A 12,480-nucleotide genomic window follows, 5' to 3' on the forward strand; every position below is an offset into this window, starting at 1 on the left:
ATCAATTTTTATGTTAATGTTGTAAACATTTTAACATTAAAAATTACAGAAACTTCTAACCTCATCTTTAAGTGCAGCATAGAACACTAAAGGACTGACTTTAATGCACAGTACAGTACATTTTCGTATGTATTAAAACATAATAAACTAATACAATAACATGTTTGAAGCACAATCTGTGCTATATTTCAATAAAACATTTGACATTGAAATGAAATAAAATAAAATAAAGGGCCTCTGACCTCAGCATTTGATATAACAAAACTAACTTCAGCACATCAAGTGCCCACAAGCTGGAGACTTATCCAGGAACTGAAGAAGTCTGTGCTTGACTACCACACTGTTCTAAGTTAAACTGCCCACCGAGCAAGAGTGATGAACCAAAGAAACATAAAAAAAAGCATAATCTTACATAAATCCTTACAAGAACACCTTCAACACACAACATTTAAATTTAAAATAAAACACAGGGAAGCAGGATCACAGCATTTGACAAGAAAGAACTGACTTCAGCTTCAATCCATAAGTGCACAGTACAGTATATCTTAGTATGTATTAAAACATTTTACCATAAAATGGTTTATATAACAGAAGCTCTGAACCGCAGCCAAGTAACAATTAAACATTCACAACAATCTTCTGAAAAACTCTACAAAAAAACAACAAGATTGCCATTTAGTGTGAGGTTGGCATTTGACCAACTAACTCAGAAGTTTGTTTTTGAGTGTCATGAATCGGGAGGAAGCCTTTGGGCGCAGTGTGTCAAGTCCCACAAAAAGTCTTTGGAACACCTCAAATGTTTTGCAGAGTTGTGGTGGATACTGCAGGTTCAGAGCATGTCATCCCCAGAAGCAGGCAACACGCCCTGGCCAGATTTCCAAGATCAGTAAGCACTGGGATTCCCTCAAAGATGATGCCCACTGCATCTGGTTCACGGCAGACATATATCTGCATATTTTCAAGTCCTCATGGACACTGCTCTCCGTTTTTCCCTGTATGAGAATAAACAGAACAATAAGTGGCAACAGAGAACAATCTTCAAAAGCTAGGTGTGGTTAAGTAAAAGTACTGAAAATGCCACTCTTACAGTTATATCATCAGATGATTATGACTCCTGCATTAATGTAAAACAAGGATTTTACTTTTGTGAAACTGCAATTGAAAAATATGACAGTATTTTTTAAATCAAGTCTACAAGCAACTGGAAGACCATAAGGTTAATTTTGGACCCTGGTTCCTGCACATACATTTGGGTGTTTGTAGGTGTGTTTTTGAACTTTTACAGAGCCAGAACCGATCCCCAACTCCAGCTCCGTACTATAACTCAGACAGACTTAAGATTGATGCAGTATCTGAGGAATAAGTGCTTTTCCCCAAAAAAAGTCAAACTATGCTTTTTAAACAATACTTACATAGTAGTCAGAGATTAGCTCTTGCCCACTCTCTCCCATGTATTCAATGAGGCCTCTCAGAGTCACGTCTCTCTTCTTCACCACAGAGGTACTTTTGGATCCTATAGTTGGTAAGTGAATAATGAAAAAACTGAATCTTGCGGTCAATATAACAACAAACATACAATGTCATTATTAGTGTGGTTCTGTACTACCTATTCAACAGAGCTTTATATTATATATGAATTAGGAGCTGTAAACAAAAATGTTTTTTTTTTTTTTTTTTTTTTTTGCAATATTCACCCAATTAGGCAAGACAAGTAAATAAAGTACTTATTGTATTAATATGCATCTGCAACATTGTTACTACTTTTGCCTCACCTGTATCAGTTCCAATAAAAGTTCTTGATGCGTTGATCAGCTGCTCCAGATCAGTAGATCTGATGGTCTTCTAAAGAAGCAACACAAATGAAAGAAGAGTTTATGAAAAACTCAGGATCATTGATGTTATTGCAATGCAAAATAAATATTAAATCTTTTTAGTTGAACAAATGGTTTAAGACAATATAAAATATTTCAACCAAATATATCAAAATATTAAGTTAAAGCGTTTACGAATTTTTATGATACGTTGCCGAGAGAAGCGCCAAAAATATAATGTCCTCATCTTTTTCAATCATGCAGGGACAACAACTGTGACTACAAACCTAGCAGTTAAAGTAACTTTTAACTGACACATGTACGAGGATGAGAGACCATTCTACTAGTGTTTTGCTAGCTAATTCGGAAAGAGGCAGAACATTTAAGACGAGTGATTTGAGACAAAATAATTCACATTCACCGAGGCTAACGTTATTAGACTCCTTAAACAAACAAAACGACGATGTTTTTTTAAAGCACCCAGACTAAGTAGAAACGTAAGCTGGCAATATATCTCACATAAACCTATCCTACGTTAACGTTAGCGATAGTCGTTTTAAGATTAATGTTAATTTCAAGACCTTCGGTAAGGCCGCATGGCGCCTGCAAAACTGACAAACTTAACGTTACTGTCTGAAACCTGGCGACGCCTTTACATTTTATAGTGCAATAAATGCGTGCTCATTCGGCTAAAACCTAAATTTATGCGATGTAAATAGTTACTTACATGTGTTGCACGCTGTATAAAGCCCCCAAAAACTCCAAAGAAATCCGAAACTGGTCCGGTACAGGTGACAATGAGCATCGATGTCGTTGTTCTGCTGCAGCATGTGAGCGGGTCGTGACGTATTACTTTGGATATAAACACTTAAATAGAGTTTTGTAGAAGCAATTTATTGTGAAGGTAAGTAAAAAACAATTTTTTGATAGGTAATAATAAGTTACAAAAACAATCACACTTTTTACTTATGCAAAACTTAAATGAATTCAAAAAGAAAAGGGAATCAATTTATTGGAAGAAATATACTTTTTAAAATAAATTCCTATAGACAACACCCTTGAAGAGCTTTTTACAGTGTACCGTGTACAGCGCGTATCGGAAAACGATACATCCATTGCCATAACTGAATGACAGCCCTGGAGACTTGTCAATACATAGAAAAGATGGAATTGATTTTATCATAACAATTCGAGAGCCGGAGTTTGACAGTGAAACGGTTGAAGTGGCTGATTGACAAGTTAGCACAGACTACCGTGGAAAGTGTTTGTAATATGCTCATGTAAGCGAACCGGGCACACCTCTGTGTTGTGAGTGAGTTAGCTGGTTAGCAAGACATGTGCAGGGTTGTTACACAACATAACATGCACAACTACATATTTTGAACGGTCGCTAGAAAATACAGTCTTTGTAGATTCAACTTTTGGAAGTGAATATGAAACAAATTTACTCTCACAGCATAGGATACAGCATCTTCTCGACATGACATAAACCACATGTTTTTCTGTGTTTGTGGGTGGGCAGGTTGTTTGCGATGTAGCTCGTGGGCGGCCATTATGCAAAGTGTTACTTTGTGACATATAGCTGTAACAGAATAAGATTCGAATTCCTGACGATTTGTTCAGGCGATTGTGAGCCGGTTCTTTTTTTTGATAGACAATAACTTTATTTATCATGCACTGTCGGCTTCACAACTTTGCATATAGTTTATGTTCACATACAGCTACATAACACACTGCATGAAAGGTCATATTTGAAAAGGCATAATAGAAGCACTTTAAAACATGAATTGCATTTTGCTTTTGTTCAGATTACATTTATGATCCTGTATCATTGTAATGCATTTCGGTTACAAAATGTGTTAATAAACAGACTCTATAATAAACTGACTAATAAGCATTATTCAGTCACTGCCAGTCCACTTTATTGAGTTAAAACTGACAAAAACCTTATAGAGAACTATCTATGATCAAATGAAGGTGTCAAGCTGTCATATCCTGTCTAAATAATGAAACACTCACCTGGCCGCAGGAAGATGGTAAGTAAAACTTCATTTTGATGGTCCATTTTTAGCATTCTGTTGACAATAAGTAATGTTACACCTGCATGTCAACTAACTCTCAGAGTATTAGCAGACTATTTGCTGAATACGAAGTATTCAAGTTAATAGAGTTTTTTTCCGCTGAAATTCATTGTGCTGTTGTTGTTAACAGGCATGGTTTATTTGCTCTGATTTAGGATCGCAAGTGTCACAAATTTTTAATATCTTTTTTTGTCACTTTGTCAGTGAAACAACGTCATTTCTGTAGTTTATTTTTGTGATGTAAGTTAAGAATGAAATGAATATTTTTTTGTACATTTTGTATGTTTGTATTGTATATTCACGTGTTAATAAAAGAGAACTAATTCTGTACAATTTGTAAATTACAAGGTGTAAATTTCTGTAATGCAGCTTATAATTTTTTCACAACACTCTTCTATACGTTTATTTTATTTTTTGTCCTGTAAATATTTTTTTTTTTTCACATTAAAACAAAATTGTTATATACGTTACTGAAAATACTTTTTACAACTATTTACAACATAGCTTAGGTTTAACATTAGAAAAACAACATCAAGTCCAGCCCTGCCTCCATGTGTTCTGGGGTCTTCGGGGAGGTGAATCTCTTGGTGGCGAATGGCGAACTCCTCAGCAACTCCGTGGACAATGCGATGGACAGTGGAACGAGGCATGTCAAACACTCCGCTGCCGCTGAACATTGAGATGAACAATGCATAATTTGTTTTTATTTATTCACAGTTTTATTTTTATGGTTACTTAACTGCCTAAAATCAGGGTTTCCAAATATGTTCACCATCAAGACAATAAACTATTATAAAATCGCACCTTGGTAACATATCAGTCAGTATTTGAACTGCTATATATTGCTGTGTGTATGGTTTTGTATTTTTTTCATATGTATCTTTACATGATTCAAGTCGGTTCAAACGCAATGAATGCATTTAAAATTGTAATCCGGCAAGGATGCAGCAAAACAATATAATTTACCCGGCCATGCTCTTGGCCAAGGCTGAGGTACATCCCCACCATCTCCTCCAGTAAAACATAAAATATAAAAATAAATATGACCAATGCTGGCTCCATAACTTAAACGTCTAAAACTGTCAGGATGGCAGTGCCCCTCTCGCACCGTTGCTATGCGACAGGAGCGGTATTCGGGAACACCTGGTGGTGCAATTACGAAATCCTGCAAAGGTGGAGCGTGTCATGCACTTCGGAGGGTCCTTCGTGCACTTCGGAGGTGTGGCCTTCGAAGTCCATGCACTTCGAAGTGCGTGCACTCCACTCTGGGACACAGCTAATAGCAAGGAATGAACAACTTATAAAGGGTCAAACACCCTCTGGGGGAAATGAAAGCTGATTAGCAGGACACTGAACATGGTATGGGGCAATAGCGCCATCTGGAAGAGCGGAGAGACTAAAGTTCATGACGCAAGATCCATCTGCAGTTGTGGAGGGAATATGACATAAAGGGCTCAAGGAGAGTGACCCCTGCTGGCCAGGATGAAGACAGCAATGCAGAGATGAGCCCATTACAATGATACAGTTTGTTGTTGATACTGGCTGTTGCAATTCTAATATCACTCTAATATTGCACTCTTTTAAGCCAATCAGATTTGAGGACCAGAAAGAACTGTTGTATAAATGTATATATATTTCCATTAAGAAAACCTTCCTGGCTAATGTTGTGGTTTTCCCCTTTTCCCCGTCAAAGAATTACTCTTGAGTCTTGGGTTTTGGTGCCAAAAGCTAGACTTTATTGCCAAAACAATCAAGCCGAGTTGTCTATAGAGAACTGATCTTTACTTGGTTGAGGACAGCTTTTTATACTGGCCTTCTCACACAAGCATGACAACCTGAGTTATTGGGGTCTCCGGAGTAACCCCTCTCATGGGAAACAGATGGTTTTCTATACCATGGGCCCCTAACAATAACAGTATGTGCTTGACCTTTTTCCATACTATGGCCTCACCAGTGGGCCCCTAACAATAACACAGGATGTGCTTGCCCAGCAACATATAGAGTAGAACTGCATAACTCTAATAGTAAATTAATTTGGACACAATTCCTTTATATTTTAGTTAATAAAATCTTCCTCATATTCCCCCTTTGAGACGTTTACGTCTCACCTTCTCCGGAGTGCTGTGTCAAGATCCAGCCTCTCAGTAATTACTACTTAGTGACAAAAATAAAGTCACTATGTTTCATTATCAATTAGCTACATCATGCCACGGCATTCTGGAACATGTTAGGGCCAAACATCTCCCCTCTTATCTTTTGGCTAGAAGGGAGTAAAAGACCCTGACACCTTAACCTACTTTCCTAACTGAATACAAAGAGGGTTATAAAAATGTTTAAAGTCTGTTTGTGCACTTGGTTTGGCCTTGCCTGTGGTTGTCACAGTTACGTAAAATATATATGTAAAAATTAAAATAAGACCAAATATAAACAATAAACAAAATAAGAGCAGCTAAGGGTACATAAGAATGAATACTAGCAAAACAAAATATATACAATATGAAACAAAATAAAACATACATAACATAAAGATTTAGGTTACAGATACATTTGTCTTAATCTTCATCGGAGGAACTCGGAATCTCATCTGCCAGTTGCAAATTCAATGCTGTTCTGTAAAGCAGGTCCCCATAATATTCATGTTTAATCAGATTCCTTTTTCATCATTGCACTACCTTAACATGTCCATTTGTTTAACTGTGGCCTTGATAACTAGGGATTTTAATAATGGTAGTACACAGCAAAATAATAATCCTCCTATGCCAATTGTCACTTCCAAGAGTATTCCTAATTTTGCTAGCCATGCTCCCTATGATCCTAATTTTAAATCTAACCAATCCTATGTTTTTTCATCTTTTCCAGCGTTAGTTGCCATTTCTACTTGTAATTCCTTAAGTTTGGTCATGGCTTTTGTAAATGCTCCTTCTGGTGCTGTATTGTTAGGGATATATTTATAACATAGGTCTCCGAATAAGACACATACCCCTCCTTTGTCAGCTAGCATGCAATTAAGGGCTAATCTATTTTGCCCTGCCATTTTACTGGTTGCATCTAATTGTTCTCCTAAAGAAACTAATGCTTCATTGGTATAATTAATGAACCTTTGTTGATTGTAGTATATGTAATTTATCCATTCTGTATTTTTATTTTTTGAAATTCAAATGAATATTGATTCAAGACCTGATTCTCGTGCCTTGAATTGATCCGGTACACCTCTGGGTTGACCTATTGAATCCATATATACTTTTAGGATCTGGCATATAATTTCTCTTAACTTTGTGATTAATTGTTTCGTTTCTCCCCAATGAGGATTTTGAATCCCATTCTATTATATGGATTTCTTGCATTAATCATACTCTAGTGCATTTTCCTCTTCATCCTAGGGGTAAGGCAGGTAAAAGTTTTCTTTTTTCACAAATCCAAAAGAAATCGGCTAATGCTATAGTTTGGTCCTTATATATGTCTGTATTAGATAATGATATAGTTTGATTTTTACAGGTTTTAGCTGGCCATATTTGTTCTCCTTTCCTCATTCTTGATGCCCGAAGGGGAGGAAAGTCTTTAGAATCATCAACATTTCGAAACGTTGTATCCAAATTCCAAACGACACTGCATATCCCTTTGAATTGTCCCACATTTACAACCCCTGTGGGTTTAACAAAGCACTCATATTCTTTACTGTAGTCTGTGGTGTACCATAGTGGAATCTCTACTTGATTAACTTGTATTTTCAAATCTTCAGTTATATCTAAGCTTCTACATTTAGCTCTCGATCGAGGTATATGCTTGTAGAATGGTTTTTGTTTAGCATTGCTTAGGGAGCCTAGACACTCAGCTGGACAATAAGGCCTGAAGTCTCTTCCTAAATGACAAAAGTTTCTGTTGAATATAGCACAATGTTCATAAGTGAATGGATTAGGGACTACTATCACTTGGCTCATCTGTGTTTTAGAACAGAATAGGCAGTTTTTTAGCTTAGCGGTTGTGAAGGTTGCCCACTCATATCATTAATTGTTTGTGCTGTTTCCCATAAAACATTTAGCTTTGTATCGTCTTCCTACATGTCATAATTCTCTTCAACATTCCTATGATGTTTTTCATACAATCCTGGTTCAGTTGTAGTCGAGATTGAGCTATTATTCCCTTTCTGACCCTATATTTATCATAAGTCTCCCATGTGGACCAAAAAAACCTCTACCTTTGCATTCAAGTGTGGTGACCAATACCCTTGTTGCTTAACTTATCTTGTCACTTCCCCCTTTGCACAACAGTCAAACCCATGAGCATCTTTCCCCCACAAATACATTTTACTTCAGGGGAGAAGTAAAATATCCTGCCTCCCTAATCCTTTTAATATTAAAAGTTCTTTCATGACACAGTTTTACATGTCTTCTTCATTCTCTAATTCTGTCTTTCTTTCTTGTGTTCTCCCTTCTTGTCTGCTCCAAGTTTCCTTCCCCCTTTTTCCCATCTTTACCATGGTGACTCTTTGCGAGTCGTTGCAATGGTCTTTCCCTCGTTGGCAAGGGAGGGTCGTTACTAGCACGCCCTTAATCCCTCACTCCATGCTGTGTAGGGTTGTTGAAGCTAGTTGGCGTGTTTTAGGGTGAGAAATGTGGTCCCGTTTTGCTGATCAATGTGATATTCCCCTTGAGGTTATATCTGCATACACTGGTGGGGCAAACCTTCCCTGGCCTTGATAGAACTGCTGTTGCCTGTAAATGGAAACTTTCAGAGGTTTTGGTTAGTGATATCAGGCATGTTCATTTTTTTCATCTGGCCAGTCGTCCTTTTCGGTGAGACCTGTAGAAATGTCAAGTGGGTTGAGGGCTGCCTTGGCCCCTTTTTGGCTTCTCATACATCTGTTTGCAATCCATTGTATTATCATAAAGAGCAGGGTTAATACCCATTTTTTATAATAAAGAATTTGGCTTTATTAAATTGTTTTCATCCTTACTATTTTTGATTAATTTCAATGTTATTCTCAACAATTTGCTAATTAAGTTTTCTTTTTGTTTTATAAATTTAGTCCCTCTATCACTGGATAATTTTTTTTTTTTTTTTTTTTTTTTTTTTTTTTTTTTTTTTTTTTGGCCTATTTTGTTCAATAGCATAGGCTTTTTACCCTGGAAAACACTCAACCCACTTTATTAATGTTAACAATCAGAAAGACAATATTTTATCCTTTTGACACAGAATCAGCTCCATCATAAGATGCTGAAAAAGAAAGTTAGCTGTTGGGTGGACAGAGCAAGCATCCTTGCTTCGCCTTCCCACATAATACGCTGCGCAAGTGCGGCACTGTTTTTCTTTCTGCCACAACCCTAACTTAGGTGATGACCAGGAAACTTAACCAATTCATCCCTGGTCATTTTAAGGGCATACTCTGCCCTGTGGGCCCACATTTCAATTTTTGCATACAGCTGTTTTGGCAAATTAATTGATTTGCCTCAGTGTCTCGTCAGACATCTTCTTTCACTCCATGTCACACCATTGCACACCATCATTCACACTTTTTCACACCCTTTCACACCCCACTCTTAGTTTAATAACTAAGTTTAATTTTTTTTTTGTGCAACCTCTTTTTCCAACAAAATTTAATAAATTATTTTTAATTGGAATAATTAGCTCAGGTATTGTGCAATTAAGAAAGCCGATTGTAATTTCTCAAATGTCACATGTTTGTCTACTTTGAATTTTAGTCATGCTATCTAAAAAGAGGATTGGAGATCTCCACATGATCTAGGATCCATGGCCAAAATAATTTCTATCTTGTTACCCCCAGCGATGACAAAATTTGTGATTTCATAATTTTGGAACTTTGCAGACATATTATTCTTATTTAATGTAGTCCTAAGAAATGACCATTAAACAAAATGGAGTGACCAATTTTTTTATTTTATCAGCCCTATTTTTGTCTGTTAGACGTCTTCTTCATAAGAACTCAGCATTCTTGTTGACGATTCAGCTGTACATTTCCCCCCTAGTTTAATTAAATAGCCCTCACTATGCCAAATCCAGCTCCATTTTTGTGTGATCAGTAAGTCATGAACTTGCTTCTGTCTGTCAAAATTCCTTTTCTTTAAGACCTAAGGCTGGACTGGTAACTGTTGAAAAGCAGATCAAGAATGTTAGTTAAAACACAGAATTCAAAGAACTGCTGTGAGACCAGTGAATAACCAATACTAATTAAGCTAATATAATAACCAAATTTGAAGCAGTCTCTATAGTGATCATTAGATATGCAGCACAATTGCATGCAATGGGAGGTGATAAAAGTTCTTCTGTGTACCCATTAGTCTGTTGAAGCTGTTTGTCTGTTGCACTGGGTCGTCAGTCTGTGGTGGCCTGATGTGATGTGTGGTCTTTGTTGTTTCTCTGCCTCCTCTCAGTCTGGCATTACTGCCACAGTTTTGCATTTCAGGATATTCTCTTCATCCTCAGGAAAAGTCTCAAGTGAAAGATTCACCTTTTCCTGTTTTAAGTCAGCCTTTCTCCATGCAGAAGTATGCACTCCTCTTTCTGGAGGGGGGTGGAAAGTCCATCTGCTTCTCCCTCTTCTTCTCTCTGCAGCCTTGTCTTTGCCTCTTCACCACACTGTTAGACAGACTCCAGCACATCGCTTCATTTTCCAGGCACTGTTGTAGAAGCCATCTGAAATTCTAACACTCAGAGACCGCATTATTCAAATTGACCTTAGTCAAACTTGTGTCTGAGCAATTAGCTCTTTATATAAATTTCACTTTTCAGCCAAATCTTTCAATGGTCCTACCATATAAAGCATTCATCTGGTTAAAGCAGCAGTTCCCTTATTCTATTTTAGTAAAGCAAGTTCTTCATTGCAGAAAAATAGCAAGCAGTTTTTTCTTTGCAAAAATGCAGAAAACAGCAGTAATCTACCTTTATTATCTAGGAATATTACAATTAAACAAAATAATATTTTTCTACAACAGCATGACATGCCTATGGTAAAACCATCATCATAATTTTCTTTTAAATCTACATAGATGTTCAGAATAATCTAGTAATGGTGAATGAATTTCCCGACCTACATATATTTAATCACCAAAGTTACATTCTTATTGAGAAATGTTTATGGCTTATGTATCAAAATTTCTATTAATTTGGTCACCCAATCTTGCTCTCATTCAACATTGCTCTCCACAAGTTACCTTTCAGTTAATTCCGAATCTTTGAAACCCTGTAATGGATTAACTTCCATACTGTCTCCCAGGGATAACGAGATACAAATTTTAGACGTCTTCAGACATAATATATACTTTTTTTAAGCATGTGCAATCTTATTTATTCATCTACTATGATAAATCATTAAATAATAAATGTATATCCTATTTTTATTGGTCTCTTTCTACAATAATCTTCAAAGGCCATATCTTGTATTCATTTAGAACAAAATTCATATAAGTCACTTATTATTTAGAGCTCGGCATTCATTTACTCCTCTCAAGCGAGGCAACAACTACACTCTCTCTCTGAGAAACACAGGAGGGCCCGCAGTCACCGCTCACAAGATCCAGAGTCTGTCACACATCAATCATGCTCATACAACCACACACATACACTTAAATAGACTACACTCTTCCTGAGTGACCTGTCAGTTCTACTCGCTCTTTTACTGAACTTTCCTCAACACAGTAAAAAAACAGTACTCTGCAGGATTTTTGCCTACTCCTGCAGCCCTCTGTAACTTCCTAACACCAACAGAGTGTTATCCATAGGACTTAATAAATAAACTTACAAGTTTGCACTCTGTCTTCACTTGATAACCTTAACTCAAGGAAAGGCAACCCTTGCAGTGCCTACCCTTGTAGGACTTTTGCCTACCCTTGTAGGACTTTTGCCTACCCTTGTAGGACTTTCTTACCAGCGCTTCTCTCTTAACACTTTTAATCTAATTCTACTTAAATATAAAAATCTGAATTCACTATTCTCCTCAAGTCCAACTCAACAGAAAATACAGATCAATGCATGCATTTAGTGCTTTTGGAATCAAAACTCATTTTCCTTTTTAATTCTTTCCTCCAATTATTATAGTTCGATGAATTTAGAAGGATGTAAAGTGTCTCACCACAAGCAAACTCTGGAAAACAACACAACCTAACTATATAAAGCAAAACTGCTTACCTTTGGCCAAGTTGTTGTGTTGCTCGTCCAGAGTCCGCTCGCCATGGTCCACCTCGCTGTCCTTTCGAAATCCTGTTTGTGACGCCAATTATGTTGTGGTTTCCCCTCTTCCCTGTCAAAGAATTACTCTTGAGTCTTGGGTTTTGATGCCAAAAGATAGACTTTATTGCCGAATCAATCAAGCAGAGTTGTCTATAAAGCACTGATCTTTACTTGGTTGAGGACAGCGTTTTATAGTGGTCTTCTCACGCAAGCATGTCAACCTAAATTATTGGGGGATCCCTAAAGTAAACACTATCATGGGAAACAGATGGTTTTCCGTACCGTGGCCTCACTAGTGGGCCCCTACAACAACACAGGATGTGCTTGCCCAGCAACACATAAAGTAGAGCTGCATAACTCTAATAGTAAATTAATTTGGACACAATTCCTTTATATTTTAGTTA

At 36.9% G+C, this 12,480-nt stretch overlaps 1 long non-coding RNA gene across 1 annotated transcript; it reads right to left on the bottom strand.

The window, feature by feature from the left end:
• Positions 1 to 747: 747 nt before the first annotated feature.
• LOC127162557 (uncharacterized) lies at positions 748 to 1,498 on the bottom strand. Its single transcript, XR_007827380.1, has 2 exons — positions 1,413 to 1,498; positions 748 to 992 (listed from the first exon to the last, which is right to left on the bottom strand). It is a non-coding gene; the product is annotated as an uncharacterized LOC127162557 (long non-coding RNA).
• Between the last annotated feature and the right edge of the window lie 10,982 nt (positions 1,499 to 12,480).

The sequence above is a fragment of the Labeo rohita genome, unplaced genomic scaffold (assembly GCF_022985175.1).
Source record: "Labeo rohita strain BAU-BD-2019 unplaced genomic scaffold, IGBB_LRoh.1.0 scaffold_968, whole genome shotgun sequence".
Lineage (NCBI taxonomy): Eukaryota > Metazoa > Chordata > Actinopteri > Cypriniformes > Cyprinidae > Labeo > Labeo rohita.